Raw genomic sequence first — 16176 nt, 5'->3', positions numbered from 1 at the left:
ACAGATGGTCTCTTAAAAGTCACTTGGGATTGGAATACTAGTTGAGACTGGGAATTGTACTGAACATAAGAAGCAAATACAGTGATGAACCACTAAAAAAATACAGCATATGCGCAAGCTGTGAGTTTTCAACATCATTGACCTTTGATAACCTTGCTTAAAGAAAATACCTCAAAAATAAAAATGTATAAAAAAGTAAGAGATGAGAAAAACAAATCATTAAAGAGCAGCAGTGAATAACAATAGCGGGGCTTTATACCAGTACAGAGTCAATGTGTCAATGTGCAGGTACACCGGTGTCGAGCTAATTGAGATAATTATGTTTATGCAGGTAGGGTTGCTAAAGTGGCTATGCATAGATAATAACTAAGAGTAGTAGCAGCGTTGGAAGGGGGGGCGGTGCAAATAGTCTGGGTAGCCATTTGATTAGCTGTTCAGGAGTCTTATGGCTTGGGGGTAGAAGCTGTTTAGAAGCCTTTTGGACCTAGATGTGGTGGTCTGGTACCGCTTGCCGTGCGGTAGCAGAGAGAACAGTCTATGACTAGGGTGGCTGGAGTCTTTGAAGATTTTTAGGCCTTCCTCTGACACCGCCTGGCATAGAGGTCCTGGATGGCAGGAAGCTTGGCCCCGGTGATGTACTGGGCCGTATGCACTACCCTCTGTAGTGCTTTGCGGTTGGAGGCCGAGCAGTTGCCATAGCAGGCTGTGATGCAACCCGTCAGGATGTTCTCGATGGTGCAGCTGTACAATCTTTTGAGGATCTGAGGCCCCATGCCAAATCTTTTCAGTCTCCTGAGGGGGAATAGGTTTTGTCGTGCCCTCTTCACGACTGTCTTGGTGTGCTTGGATCATGTTAGTTTGTTGTTGATGTGGACGCCAAGGAACTTGAAGTTCTCAACCTGCTCCACTACAGCCCCGTCGATGAGAATGGGGGCGTGCTCGGTCCTCATTCAATATTTCTTATCCTGGAATAGTATGTTTTTTATTGTACAATATATTTATGGAAGTGTTGGCAGCCCAAAAGGTAAAACACATAAAAGGAAATGTACTCAACCAGTATAGAAGATGTCAACAATAATTGACACCTATGTGAATTATAAGATTAAGCATTTCAATAAAGACCACAAAGCTCTTACAAAATGTATATCCTGAAAGGTCATGGTACAGTGGCCCTAAGGGTAAAGTAACACTGCATTTCTGATGTGTATAAGGGGGAGAATCTAGATGCAGCACTTGGTGTATTTGTAAAATTATTCTTGCCAATTGTTGACAAACATACACCTGTTAAGAAACTACCTGTGTGGACTGTTGAGCCCCCTGGATTGATGATGAATTGAAAAATGGCGTGGTTCAAAGAAATTATGCAACGAAGGTGGCAAACAAGTCAGGCTGCTCATCTGATTGGTTGACATACTGTCAATTGGGCGCCCATTGGGCGGCACACAATTGGACCAGTGTCATCCGGGTTTGGTCGGGGTAGGCCGTCATTGTAAATAATAATTTGCTCTTAACTGACTTGTCTAGTTAAATAAAGGTAAAATATATATATTTTTAATAATAATAATTTAAATTGAGAAATTATTTGACAAAACTTTAAAAAAGGAAGAAATGATGTTACCGAAACAAGATCAATTACATAAAAAACTACGGAAAAGGCTAGAGCACCTTCAATTATATTATGGGCAGAAAACTAAATGAATCTCCATCATTCATTGAAGTTGATGGGTAATTTATAACAAAACATTTTGATATAGCCAATCATTTCAATAACTATTTCTCCAGTCACGTGGACAAACTGAGAAGTGAAATGACAACATTGAACAGTGAACCATCATATATGTGCATTGAAGATCCAATAATGAAAGAGAAAGAATGACGTTTTGAATTTGGTCCAGTTTGTGTGGAAGAGGTGGGAAAACGGTTGATATCCATCAATAGTGATAAGCCACCAGGTATAGACAAACCAGATGGGAAACTTGTGAGAATGGTTTCAGACTGTATTGCCACCCCTATTTGCCATGTCTTTAACCAAAGCCTAAAAGAGTGTGTGTCCACCTTGAAAGGAAGTTAAAGTAATTCCACTATCTAAAAATAATAAAGCACCCTTTGCTGGCTTTAACCACTGCTCAATCAGTTTGCTGCCTGTTCTTAGTAAACTGATGGAGAGAATTGTGTTTGAACAATTACAGAGAGCTCCAAAAGTATTAGGACAGTGACAATTTTTTGTTGTTGTTTTGGCTCTGTACTTGACCACGTTGGATTTGAAATGACACAATGACTACGAGGGTAAAGTTCATACTGTAACACACAAATATAATACTCCCAAGACATGCTAACCTCTCACCATTACAGGGGAGGTTATCATTTTTGGGGAGGTATGATATTTGTGCGTCTGTAACTTTCTCACTCATCATTATTCACAATTCATTCAGGATTATCCGTAGTCAAGGTAGCATCCACATTAATGTAGAAGAGTTTAGAAACATATTCTAGTCTTATTTACAGCAAAAGCTATTCCAAAAAGACACAAAACATTATTTGCCATGCATTTCAATTGGCACAAAATAATCTGAAACACAACCTGTCACACACTGATCTGGTTCACCTGTCCTTGTGATTGTCTTCACACCCTCCATGTGTCGCTTATTATCCCCGGTGTATATATCGCTGTGTTTCCTGTCTCTCTGTGCCAGTTCGTCTTGTTTACCAAGTCTACCAGCGTTTTTCCTTGCCCCTATTTTCCCCCGTCTCTGTTTGTTTCTAGTCCTCCTGGTTTCATCCCTTGCCTGTCCTGACTCTGAACCCGCCTGCCTGACCACTCTGCCTGCTCTGACTACCAGCCTGCCTCTCCCGTACAGTTTTGGACTTGGATATGGTTTCTGGCCCCTGCCTGGTCTGACCTCGAGCCTGCCTATCGTCTGGTACTGTTTGGACTCTGACCTGGTTTATGAACTCTCGCCTGTCCCCGACCTGCCTCTGACTACTCCCTTTGTTATAATAAATATCGAAGCTCTAACATCTGCCTCCTGTGTCTGCATTTGGGTCTCGCCTTGTGCCCTTATACAACCAAAACAAACAGTAAATGCATCCAACAAAATGGTGGAGTCACAAGCTTTATGTAGTTATTGAGTGCTTAGAATATGGGACCAAATACTGAATTTATTTACTACTTTAATACACATATAAGTGAATTTGTCACAATACTTTTGGTCGCCTAAAATGGACTATGTACATAAAGTGCTGTAATTTATAAACGGTTCACCAGATGTGGATGAAAATACCCTCAAATAAATATGACAGTCTGCACATGAACCCAATAGTCATTGTATCAAAGTGCTGGAGTACAGAGCCCAAACAACAACAACTTTGTCACTGTCCCAATACTTTTGGAGCTCCCTGTACAATGCTATTTTCTAAAGGACAAGTTAACAACTGACTTTCAGAATGCATATAGGGAAGGGCACTCAACTTGTACTGCACTGATTCAGATGACTGATGATTGGCTAAAATAAATAGATAGTAAGATGATAGTTGGAACTCTATTGTTAGATTTCAGTGCAGCCTTTGATGTTATTGATCACACTTTGAAAACAACTCACTTGTTATGGCTTTACGTCACCTGCAATCACATGGCTGGAGAGTTACTTATCCAATAGAAGTCAGACTATTCTTCAATGAAATATACTGTAACATCAGATACAGTATGTACAGTGTGGTATCCCTCAGGGCAGTTGCCTTGACCCATTAGTCTTCTCTATTTTTACAAATTCTTTGCCACTTGTCTTACAAGAGGCTAAAATGATTATGTAAGCTGATGATTGCACACTCTACACATCAGCAACTACAGTAAAGCCAGTGAGTTCACTGAGACTCTTAGCAAGGAGTTACAGTCAGTGTCAGAATGGGTAATTAACAATAAACTGGTCTTAAATGCATCTCAAACCAAAAACATTGTATTTGGTTCAAATCATTCTCTTAGACCTACACCTCAACTGGAGTTGTGTATAAAGGGTGGGACCATTGAACAAGTTGAAGAAGCTGAACTTCTAGTAGTAACATTGGATTGTCAGTTATCATGGTCAAATCATATTGAGAAAGTTGTTGTGAAGATGGGGAGTAGGTATGTCAGTAAAAAAAAAGATGTTCTGCATTTTTGACACAAAGATCAACTGCACTAGTTGTTCAGGCTTTGATCTTGTCCCCATCTTGATTTCTGTCCGGTAATATGGTCAGATGCAGCAAAGAAAGACCTAGCAAAGCTGCAGCTGGTTGAAAACAGAGCAGCACGCCTTGCCATTAACTGCACACACAGATCTAACATCAACAAAAGGCATGATAGTCTTTCATGGGTGAGGGATGAGGAGCAATGTACTTATTCTCTTCTAGTATTTTTAAGAAAGATTTGCGTGTTGAAAATGCATGTATAATCTATTTGCATACACTTCAAAAATACATACCCCACCAAACACACCACTATGGGTTTCTTCACAGTACCCAAACAAAAAATATATTTAATGAATTGCTCAGTTATGTATAGATCAAATAAAATCAAACTTTATTTGTCACATGCGCCGAATACAACAAGTGTAAACCTTACCGTGAAATGTTTACTTAGTTTACCTTTATTTAACTAGGCAAGTCAGTTAAGAACAAATACTCACTTTCAATGACGGCCTAGGAACAGTGGGTTAACTGCCTGTTCAGGGGCAGAACGACAGATTAGTACCTTGTCAGCTCGGGGGTTTGTTCTATTTAAAGCTTTCTTATAACTCTTTATTTATGGAATTTAATGTAATATCTTGTGTTGTTCTTGTCTATTACTGTTCTGTACTTTGTCATGTATTTTTATGTTTTATGTGGACCCCAGAAAGAGTAGTTGCTGCATGTGCAGTGGCTAATGGGGATCCTAATAAACTAAACGAAACCACGTTTTATTGGCACAGAAAGCTTGTATCTGTAAACATGATGTAATTTTTTTGTGTAGTGGTACATGTCAAAGGAAATCTTACTCTCATGACAAGAAAATGGCCGTATACCAAGTCGAATGTGGCATGGCAATCCTTAGAGTATATACTTACACAATTTTAATTTGTCCATCAGGAATTGTTTTATCTCCAATTGTGAGGACGCTAGGAGACGAGAAGCAAGTACAGGGAGTGAACATTTAATGAATAACGGACATGAAATGAAACAAGGACAGCGTGTGGACAAGGGAAACATAACGACAATAATGCTGACACAGGGATGAAACTGAGGAAAAGACAGATATTGGGGAGGCAACCAAAAACGTGATGGAGTACAGGTGATTCCAATGAAGCGCTGATGCGCGTAGCGATGGTGACAGGTGTGCGTAACGAGGGCGCCAGAGAGGGGGAGTGGGTGCAGGTGTGACACCCAACAAATGTTACGGTTTTCTTTTTAAATAACCATATGTATGGACATTATTTTATCAACAGTTTTGATCTATTCAAAGCCTATAGGCCTATGTTATTATTCATGATCAATCCACAACATAAATGTTGATGTCTCCTTCTAGTGAAAGGCCAACTTAAGTTGACCATCGGCCGTTGTTTGGGTTTCCTAACAGTCAAAGCCACAAAAAGAGACATGCTCTAATCATTTGGAAATATCTCTAATGAGATTTCTGCTTTGTTTTGTCTCTCCCTCTTTCTCCCCTGGAATGACAGAAGGGTCGATAGAATAGGGTGCAAGGAAGATAAACACAGCTCCCCTCGCATGGCCCCATTAAAGGGAGAGGGAACCCTCCGCAAGAACCTCCCCAAACACTCACCCATTACTTCCCAATATACTCCTACAGTACCTAATCAAAACTCACCTTCTCCACCAGACAGCACTCTATGTCTAGGGACAAATTGGAAACTCTCCATTTTATGTCTGCTTTAAACAGGCCCAATTATCGTTACAGTTTAATTTCCATTCATTTCTAGGACTGTGGTGGTTGCTAAGGTTAACAAGGTGTGTAGAGTTGTGCCAAGAAGGATTGTGCTGCATGGGATTGTTTTGTTTCTCATTAGTAAGAGGGAAAATAAAGAGGCTGTCATGGTTTGGTACTCCAGCACGGAGGTGAGGGTTGGCCCGTCAGTTGGGATTACTTCTGTCTCAGCAGGCTTTGATGTGTGGTGACAGCACCAGACAACATTAAATGCTTAGGAACCTAGGCTTCCTTTCCCGAGTGTTTAGATTGGCTCCTATCTGTAGGTGAGAGAGGAGCAGTCATGAATGCACTGTGTGTGTGTGTCTGTGTTTAGATTGGCTCCTATCTGTATGTGAGAGAGGAGCAGTCATGAATGTACTGCGTGTGTGTGTCTGTGTTTAGATTGGCTCCAATCTGAGTGTTTAGATTGGCTCCTATCTGTAAGTGAGAGAGAAGCAGTTATGAATGCACTGTGTGTAGGCAAGTCAGTTTAAGAACAAATTCTTATTTTCAATGACGGCCTAGGAACAGTGGGTTAACTGCCTTGTTCAGGGGCAGAACGACAGATTTGAACCTTGTCAGCTCGGGGATTCAATCTTGCAACCTTTCGGTTATTAGTCCAACGCTCTAACCACTGGGCTACCTGCCGCCCCGTGTGTGTGTGTGTGTGTGTGTGTGTGTGTGTGTGTGTGTGTGTGTGTGTGTGTGTGTGTGTGTGTGTGTGTGTGTGTGTGTGTGTGTGTGTGTGTGTGTGTGTGTGTGTGTGTGTGTGTGTGTGTTTGCATTTATTCCAATTACATGAAAATAGTCTAAAATTGATTGTGCAGCATGTGTATTGGCTGCACTATGACTGAGAGCTCAGTGATTTCATCACACCATATCCAGCTATTAAAGGGGCCCATGTTTGCTCAGGATTACATTACCTAATAGTCGTGTACAAGTAAGTGGACGTATGAATGGTGGGACCAAAATACTTTCCCACTTTGTGTTTCCATTAATAAAAGTTTGTGCCCTATAGAATGTGTCAGGGTGCCTTTTTTTTTAATTAATTTTACAGGAGGGCTCATTACATTCTTTTGTAGTTTACATTCCGTTATGTAACCAGGAAATGGAATATGTGTCGGGCTGGAATGGAACATGTCAAACTGGATTGGCAAGGTCACAGCGGGAGAAACACGCAAGGGCTCTGTAATCTCCCGACTCTCGCACGCTACCACGTACACATAAAAACACACCCCTTACAAAAGAACCAGACCCGCAATCTTCGGTTTAGTTCTAAAGACAGGAATATATTTAAGAACTACTTGGCTATTAGGAGTATCGGTAATACTTTCTTTAAAGCATTTGCAATTTGATATAAGCATGTATGGTCCTTTATAACGTCTCATAACATGATTTATAGCACGTTATTTCTCTTTATGTATCAACATTTCAACTAACTCAAAATGTATCATTCTTTGGGCTCATTGCATATTTCAGTGGGGGGGGGGGGGGGGGGGGCGTGTGTTGTAAATTATAATATCTGTATGGTTTGTAAGAGGAGATCTCATAGTGTTATTGTTAAACGCGTGGTATATCACAACTTTCTGTTGCACCACATTCTCACGAACACATGCAGAGAGGTAGGGGAGAGCGCGCTCGAGGAAAAGCTGAGCAGGAAGTGTAGAGAAGGAAATATGACATGGAATGCGTAATGCTGATTTTCCATTGTCCTTTTCCAAGAACTTATCCAACTGTAATCGGGTGTCTTCATCAACATCTATCTGTACTATCTTTAGAATACCACGGACAGTTTTAGGGAGTCAGTCAAACAGTTTTCCCTGAAAGAGAACTCACAAAAGCTCTAGAGTCATTAATTCACACAAAAAAAATATGATCTGAATGCTACACAGCAAATTGGCCTAGGGTTGATTGTCCTGTGTAACATTTCTAGTGTAGGTTCAGGTGTTAAATTAACACTCAATGGTGTAAGATAACCCTCGTGTTGGTGTCAAAGACGCAGTGCAGTAAAAACCTAGATTTTCCTGTGTTTTATATACACTGTACAGTGCATTCGGAAAGTATTCAGACCCTTTGACTATTTTCACATTTTGTTACGTTACAGCCTTATTCTACAATGTATTAAATTGTTTTTTTCCCCCTCATCAATCCACACACAATTCCCCATAATGAAAAAGCAAAAACAGGTTTTTAGAAATGTTTGCAAATGTATTAATAACAAAAAACTGAAATATCACATTTGCTTAAGTATTCAGACCCTTTACTCAGTACTTTGTTGAAGCACTTTTGATAGTGATTACAGTCTTGAGTCTTCTTCGGGTATGACTCTACAAGCTTGGCACACCTGCATTTGGGGAGTTTCTCCTACTCTTCTCTGCAGATCCTCTCAAGCTCTGTTAGGTTGGATAGGGAGTGTCGCTGCACAGGTACAAGTCCGGGCTCTGGCTGGGAAACTCAAAAACATTCAGAGACCTGTTTCCGAAGCCACTCCTGCATTGTCTTGGCTTTGTGCTTAGGGTCATTGTCCTGTTGGAAGGTGACCCTTCGCCCCAATCTGAGGCCCCGAGTGCTCTGGAGCAAGTTTTCATCAAGGATCTCTCTGTACTTTTCTCCGTTCATCTTTCCCTCGATCCTGACTAGTCTCCCCATCCCTGCCACTGAAAAACATCTCTACAGCGTGATGCTGCCACCATGCTTCACCATAGGGATGGTGTTAGGTTTCCTCCAGACGTGACGCTTGCCATTCAGTCCAAAGAGTTCAATCTTGGTTTCATCAGACCAGAGAATCTTGTATCTCATGGTCTGAGAGGCTTTAGGTGACTTTTAGAAAACTCCAAGTGGGCTGCCATGTGCCATTTACTGAGGAGTGGCTTCCGTTTGGCCACTCTACCATAACGGCCTGATTGGTGCAGTGCAGCAGAGATGGTTGTCCTTCTGGAAGGTTTTCCCATCTCCACAGAGGAACTCTGGAGCTCTGTCAGAGTGACCATTGGGTTTTTGGTCACCTTCCTGATCAAGGCCCTTCTTCCCCGATTGCTCAGTCTGGCCAGGTGGCCAGCTCTAGGAAGAGTTTTGGTGGTTCAAAACTTCTTCCATTTAAGAATGATGGAGTCCACTGGTTTCTTGGGGACCTTCAATGCTGCATAAATGTTTTGGTACACTTCCCCAGATCTGCTGTTCAACACAATCCTATCTCGGAGCTCTACGAACAATTCCTTCGACCTCATGACTTTGTTTTTGCTCTGACATGCACTGTCAACTGTGGGATCTTATATAGACAGGTGTGTGCCTTTCCAAATCATGTCCAATCAATTGAATTTACCACAGGTGGACTCAAGTTGTAGAAACATCTCAATGGAGACAGGATGCACCTGAGCTAAATTTCGAGACTCTGGGTCTGAATACTTATGTAAGTAGTTTGCAAAACAATGTAAAAATCAGTTGTCACTTTGTCATTATGGGGTATTGTGTATAGATTGATGAGTTTTATAAAATGAATTTTAATCCACTTTGCAGCATAAGGCTGCAAAGTAACAAAATGTGGAAAAAGCCAAGGGGTCTGAGTACTTTCCGAATGCACTATATATACAAAAGTATGTGGACACCCCTTCAAATTAGTGGATTTGGCTATTTCAGCCACACCTGTTGCTGACAGATCAAATGGAGCACACAGCCAAGCAATCTCCATATGCAGAGGTTGGCAGTAGAATGGCCTTACTGTAGAGCCCAGTGACTTTCAACATGGCACCGTCATAGGATGCCACCTTTTAAGTCAGTTCGTCAAATTTTGCCCTGCTAGAGCTGCCCCAGTCAACAGTAAGTGCTGTTTCTGTGAAGTGAAACCTTTATATGCAAGAATGGCTCAGGCTCCCAGAACGGGACCGTTGAGTGCTGAGGTGCGTACAAATCATCTGGTTGAAACACTCACTACTGAGTTCCAAACTGCCTCTGGAAGCAACATCAGCACAAGAACTGTTTGTCCGGAGCGTCATGAAATGGGTTTCCATGGCTGAGCCATCCCACATAAGCCTAAGATCACCATGCGCAATGCCAAGCGTTGGGTGGAGTGGTGTAAAGCTTGCCTCCTTTGGACTCTGGAGCAGTGCAAACGCATTCTCTGGAGTGATGAATTACACTTCACCATCTGGCAGTTTGGTGGAGGAGGAGGAATAATGGTCTGGGGCTGTTTCTCATGGTTCGGGCTAAGCCCCTTAGTTCTGGTGAAGGGAAATCTTAATGCTACAGCATACAATGACATTGTAGACGATTCTGTGCTTACAACTTTGTGGCAACCGTTTGGGGAATGCCCTTTCCTGTTTCAGCATGACAATACCTCCATGCACAAAGTGAGGTCAATGCAGAAATTATTTGTTGAGATCGGTGTGGAAGAACTTGACTGCCTGCACAGAGCCCTCACGTCAACCCCATCAAACGCCGTTGGGATGAATTGGAACGCCGACTGCAAACCAGGCCGTATCGCCCAACATCGGTGCCCGGCCTCTTGTGGCTGAATGGAAGCAAGTCCCCACAGCAATGTTCCAACATCTAGTGGAAGGACTTCCCAGAAGAGTGGAGGCTGTTATAGAAGCAAAGGGGGGACCAACTCCATATCAATGCCCATGATTTTGCATTGAGATGAAAGCCTACCTAAGTTCCGCACCCCGCCCCCTCAACAAAGTGAACGTACCAACAGTGCTGTTACATAATAGTTTAGTAATTGCTGGTCAAACTGTCTAAATTCTGAAGTCTGACTAATATGTCACTTCAACATTGATGCTGGTTGGCTGTTCTATAACTTACCTATGAGACGTGCATTACAAATACACAGTACAAAAGTGTTAGAAAAGCCCAAGGAACAAAACAAAACCAAAGCAAACCCTGTGACTAAGGAAATCGTTTAGAACCTATTAGGAGTCAGTGAATCCTCTTTCTTTCCTATGATGTGCGTACATGGGAATATGTGAAGTAAAAACTGGGCAGCAGCACAAACAGTGGCTGGTTACCACAACACAAGACAGAAACACCTGTTTGTAAGGAGGCCATTCAGAATACTCCATTCACTTCCAAGACTTTCCTTTATCAGCCGAGTCTCACATCCTAAACTTTGTTGACTTTTTCCCGTGTAACATTGTGTTGGGATCAATGCTGAACGTAATCCTGTCAATTTTCTTACATTTTGCTGTAATATAGTGTTGTCATCTGGAATCTTTTTGGATCTGGATTTTTCTCTGAGACTTAAAGAGATCCTCCTCCTAATGGGGTTGGAAATCTGACATAAAGCATTCAGTAATTGTCCGGCTTGCTGATAGTGGCATTGAGAGCTTTCTCATTGTGGTGCGTAAGCCCTGAAAATTCCTTCCACGTGTTCGGAGGAGTGTGCTGAATTTTAACACTTTCGAACAGGACTTTGTTTTAATGTGTTAGCTCATTGCTAATTGATGTCAAAGCCCCCCCATTTTATTACTGAGCACGAGAGGCCACCAACAACAAAAGACAGTAGGATTCATGAGATCTTACCTCTGCTTTACAGAGCCACAAACATTTGAATAATATTTACATGAATATTTTTTTCAACATTGAATTAAAACGGTATTTTGAGAAGCCTGTTACTACCTTTTAACCTAATGTTTTGTTTGTGTGAAACTCTGTATGCGTGTGACTCCACCTATGAGAGCGATTTTATCATCATGGACAGAAACAATAACCGGTTCTTTTTTTACAGGAATTAAGGCATACTGGGTGCACTCACTTCACTGGGTGTCCCACCCTGGGACAATATCAACTCACATTATTGTGCTGTTTTCCTTCGCAACTTTATTAGTCGTGTTCATGCTAACAGAGTAAAGCACTGCTCTCATCCGCATTCAGCTCCAGTGTGAGAAGATAGGTGAGAACCACACTGCTATTTTCTGTATTTACAAGAGACAGCAATAACAACATTTTGGGTGGGACTTTTTGGTCTTGGCCATAGTGGAGTTTGGAGTGTGACTGTTTGAGGTTGTGGACAGGTGTCTTTTATTCTGATAACAAGTTCAAACAGGTGCCATTAATACAGGTAACGAGTGGAGGACAGAGTAGCCTCTTAAAGAAGAAGTTACAGGTCTGTGAGAGCCAGAAATCTTGCTTGTTTGTAGGTGACCAAATACTTATTGTCCACCATAATTTGCAAATAAATTCATTAAAAATGCTACAATGTGATTTTCTGATTTTTTTTTCTCATTTTGTCTGTCATAGTTGAAGTGTACCTATGATGAAAATTACAGGCCTCTCTCATCTTTTTAAGTGGGAGAACTTGGAACCTCTTAAATAAGAAGTTACAGGTCTGTGAGAGCCAGAAATCTTGCTTGTTTGTAGGTGACCAAATACATATTTTCCACCATAATTTGCAAATAAATTCATTAAAAATCCTACAATGTGATTTTCTGGATTGTTTTTCTCTGTCATAGTTGAAGTGTACCTATGATAAAAAGTACAGGCCTCTCTCATCTTTTTAAGTGGGAGAACTTGCACAATTGGTGGCTGACTAAATACTTTTTTGCCCCACTGTATCTATTATACATGGGAATACCTTGGAACAGATTTCCAAAATTAAAATAACTTGGAGCTGATTTGCTGGTATTTTTTATGGTCTTTTATGTTCAACAATGAGAAATCAAATATATATTTTTAAATATATTTTTGCCCGGACATAGGGCATTATCTTTTGATGTATTAATTACTATTTTTTATTGGTGCCACAATAGGTCAATGTACGGTGATTCATGCACTTTTGCCATCTGACTTTCTTATTCTAATTCCTTAATCTAAGTTTTTAATTTTGTACAAAAAAGATTGAGACAATTGTTTTATTTGAAAGCTCTTTGATATCATTGCGTGGTGATTATTGTTGTTGTGTTGACTTGGTAATGGGAGAAAGCTGATTGCACTTGTTTTTGTTGTCCTAGTGTTTGGGACAAAGTTTTTTTTTAAAACAGTACAAGCCATCTATAGGCGGGTGAAGAACACTGTGGTGCCATTTTGTCTGTCCCTTCAATCAAACGATTTACAACTTCCTGGCATTTGGTTTAGTTGTGTGGAAAAAAAAACCTAGCTACATGAAAAGAAAAGTGAAAAGATGTACTGGATTTGTTTTGTATCCAGTATAATTTCCAATTCAGTTCCACTCACATGCAACATTGATGTGCCAACCATTCGATGAACAATTGTCATGTACTTTTAGTTGCCCAATTAGCAGGCGTGTGTGCGTGTGTGCATGTGTGCTTGTGTGCGTGTGTACGTGCATGTCAGAGGTGGTGGTTGGGATAAGCAACAAGGTCTTAGGCCACCAGAGTTGAGACCCATTTTAGGGTCACAGCTTAAGAATGGACTGTGATTAGAAAGATTGTTTCGTTAATAAGAACATTTAGATGGGTCACGCTCATGCACAAATCGTTTGGGAACCCACGACTTTGAAAATAAGGTACTTGTGGTAAAGCATAAATCATTGGTCAGTAGCAGGTGATTGTTAGTAACACATGTAAAATTAACTTGGTATAGTTTGAAAAATGGTCTGGAATAGTATCTTTTGTTGAAAGAGAGCCTTGTGGTAAATGTTACCTCATTTAACCATCACTAAAAATACTGATTACAGTTGGACTATTAATAGACAAGAATGTATGCCTCTTTCACAGCTACTGCGTAGAGCATGACGATTGTCCACAAATAGGACATGAACAGGAAACAAGTCAGTTGTTCTCAAGGAATGTGTTTGTGTAAAGAAAGTATTTGTCCCGCAGCCTGCTTTAAGAGATTTGTGACATGTCACTGATATCACAGTCATACAGATGAGCAATGAGGTGAAACTCATTGGTGTTCTATTGTTACACTGTTTTTGCCCTCTTGTCACATTCAATTGTTCTAGCTTCTCTGGAGCACGTATGTGCAGCAAACGTTGATACACAGCAAATTGGCCAGTGTTACTAAGGCATCAGTTCAATCAGATTGAGTGTTAACCCGCGTTGGCCGACATCCACATAGCAGATGTTTTGGCGGTGTTTGAGGTGTAACTGCGGTATGATCTGACAAATCGGTGAGCGGCTGCAGTTGATAGTAGCCGTCTTATGGGCTCTTGACCGCAGATCGTAACCTTTTTTTGTATATAATGTCTCCACCATCATTTCCGATGACTAAAACAGCTTCTGGTCTTCAGAACATCGATCACTAACCTCAATATGGATGGAAATGTCTACTTCAACAAGTCGGCAACTCTGGACGTTCTGTTTACTCTGGTCCAGGCCCTAATCCCAGGGACTCGAAAGAGGAATTGGCGGTGAAAGAGATGCAGGATAGGTTGCATCCTGACGAGACTATGTCGTTGGGCAAAAAAAACACAGTTGCCATCTATTCTATTGGTGAAAGCGCAGTCACTGGAGAATAAACTGGATGAGCTCCATTTGGGACTATCCTTTCAACGGTACCTCAGAGTTGTGACTGAACGAGGACATGGAAAATATGAATTGTGCCTGTTTTTTGTATGCATCGTCAAGACCAGACGGCAGACTCGGGAAAGATGAAGGGAGGAGGGGTGTGTCGCTTTGTTAACAACAACAGCTGATGCGCGATCTCAAATGTTAAGGAAGTCTCAAGTTTTTGCTCGCCTGAGTTTGAATATCTCATAAGGTGCAGACCATACTATTTACCTAGAGAATTTTGATCTATTTACCACCACAAACCGATGCTGGCACTAAGACCACACTCAATGAGCTGTATAGGGCCATTAGCAAAAAATAATAATAATAATAATAAATAATAATAAAAAAAAGCTCATCAAAATCAAATGTTATTCATAACATACTTTGTGAACAACAGGTGTAGACTAACAGTATAATGCTTACTTATATAACGATACGGGGTGAGACCCAGATGCAGACATGGGAGGCAGATGGTTAGAGTCTCTGATATTTATTATAAAACAAGGGGCAGGCAAGAGACAGGACGTGGACAGGCAAAAGATCATAGACCAGGTCAAAGTCCAGGAGGTACAGAGTGGCAGGCTCGAGGTCAGGGCAGGCAAAGGTCAGAACCGGGAGGACTAGAAAAACAGAGACTTGAAAAATTAGGAGCACGGAAACATGCTGGTTGACTTGACAAGACAAGACGAACTGGCAACAGACAAACAGAGAACACAGGAATAAATACCCTGGGAATAATGGAGAAAACGGGTGACACCTGGAGGTGGGTGGAGACAATTACAAAGACAGATGAAACAGATCTGGGGGTGACAGTACACACCCTCTAGGGCCGCCACCTGGCATCCTACCTGGGCGCCTACCTGGTTGACCGGGGTGAGGGCCAGTTCCAGGATGTCTATAGCGGGAACGCAGCATCTCTCTTCTGGGCCATAACCCTCCCAGTCAATCAGGTAGTGTAAACCCCTGCCACATGGTCGAACACTCAGGAGGCATTTCACAATGTATGCTGGCTGGACATCGATGACACGTGGAGGAGCGATGGGCCTAGAAACAGAAGATAAAGGGCTGTGAGACAAGGGCTTAATCCTGGACACATGTAAAGTAGGGTGTATACGGATGGTACGGGGTAACAGCAGCAGCAGTGGGACTAAGGACTCTAGAAACGGGGAAAGGACCAATGAAACGGGGGGAAAACTTTGAGGGATTCCATCCGGAGGGGCAGGTCCCGTGTAGACAACCATACCCTCTGCCCGAGACGATAGTGGGGAGCCGGAGTCCGGTGGCGGTCCGATTGACGACGGTACCTAGAAGTGGTCTTGAGAAGAGGCGAAAGCACTTTTCCAGGTATGCCGACAGCGGCGGATGAACATCTGGGCTGAGGGTATGTTGACCTCTACTTCTTGCTCCGGGAAGAGCGGGGGCTGATTCCCCCTTTGAGTGCTCCATGGGGTGAGTCCAGTGGCCGAGCAGGGAGGAGTGTTCCTATCATTCTCCACCCCCACCAATGGCTGGTTCCAGGTGGTGGGGTTACTACAGACGAGACATCAAAGTGTTGTTTCCATGTCTTGATTGGTTCACTCCGGCTGGCCGTTGAATTGGGGATGAAACCCGGAGGACAGGCTGGCCGACGACCCGATAAGGGTGCAGAACGCCTTCCAGAATCGGGACGAGAACTGATGACCCCGATCAGAGACAATGTCGACCGGGAGTCCATTGATTCAGAAGACGTGCTGCACCAAGAGCTGGGCTGTCTCCTTGGCTGACAGTAACTTGGGGAGAGGGATGAAATGG

Source organism: Oncorhynchus mykiss, chromosome 1 (assembly GCF_013265735.2).
Source record: "Oncorhynchus mykiss isolate Arlee chromosome 1, USDA_OmykA_1.1, whole genome shotgun sequence".
Classification (NCBI taxonomy): domain Eukaryota; kingdom Metazoa; phylum Chordata; class Actinopteri; order Salmoniformes; family Salmonidae; genus Oncorhynchus; species Oncorhynchus mykiss.
This window is presented reverse-complemented; position numbering follows the sequence as displayed.